This window comes from Octopus bimaculoides, chromosome 26 (assembly GCF_001194135.2).
Source record: "Octopus bimaculoides isolate UCB-OBI-ISO-001 chromosome 26, ASM119413v2, whole genome shotgun sequence".
NCBI classification, from domain to species: Eukaryota; Metazoa; Mollusca; class Cephalopoda; order Octopoda; family Octopodidae; genus Octopus; species Octopus bimaculoides.
In genome coordinates, this window is record NC_069006.1 from 4,341,823 (window position 1) to 4,342,889 (window position 1,067).

Sequence of the window (1,067 nt, forward strand, 5' to 3'; positions counted from 1 at the left end):
CGGTCTTTAGGCATATGTACATTCACTGCAGAATAAAACAACACAACAACAAGAAACAATTAAGCACAATAATAATAGACATGTTTTTCTGCTAGCTCGTTGCCTTAAAGATGACAATATTAATAACAATAATAATCGTTTCTGCTGTAGGCACAAGGCCTGAAACTTTTTGGGAGGGGACTAGTAGTTAATTTCATCAACCCGGTTCCACTGGTACTTAATCTATCGACCTTGAAAGGATGAAAGGCAAAGTCGACCTTGACGGAATTTGAACTCAGAACGTAGCAACAGATAAAATACTGCTAAGCATTTCACCAGGTGTGCTAACAATTCTGCCAGCTCACTGCCTTAACTAATAATAATAATAATAATAATAATAATAATAATAATAATGAGGAGGAGGAGAAGAAGAAGAAGACTTTATTATTTTGGGACAAGGCTAACAATTTTGGGGAGGGCATTAGTGAATTACAATGGCCCCAGTACTTGACCTGTTACTTTATTCTACTGACCCCCAAAAGGGATTCCATAGAAGAAGAAGAAGAAGAAGAAGAAGAAGAAGAAGAAGAAGAATCTTTTCTGTTATAGGCACAAGGCCTGAAATTTTGCAAGAGGAGGCTAGTTGGTACGTATTTTATCGACACCCTGAAAGGATGAAAGTCGACAGCGGTCATCATCATCATCATTATAATCATCATTGTTTAATATCAATTCTCTATGCATTCAAGGGTTGGATGGTACGACTGGAACCAGTGAACCAGAGGACTGCACTGAGCTCCAATGTCAGCTGTGGCAGGAGGGTTTCTACAGCTGGATGCTCTTCCTACACACACACAACTGGCTTCTTTCAGTTTCCATCTACCAAGTCCACTCACAATTCTTTGGCGAGCCTAAGACTATAGTAGAAGACATTTGCTCAAGGTTCTAAGCAGTGGGACTGAACCCAGAACCATGTGGTTGGGAAGCAAGCTTCTTACCACACAGCTATGCCTACACCTGATATGCATATATATATATCTGTAAAAATATGTGACACTTATTCAGTAGCCATGATAAAACTCTGAGTT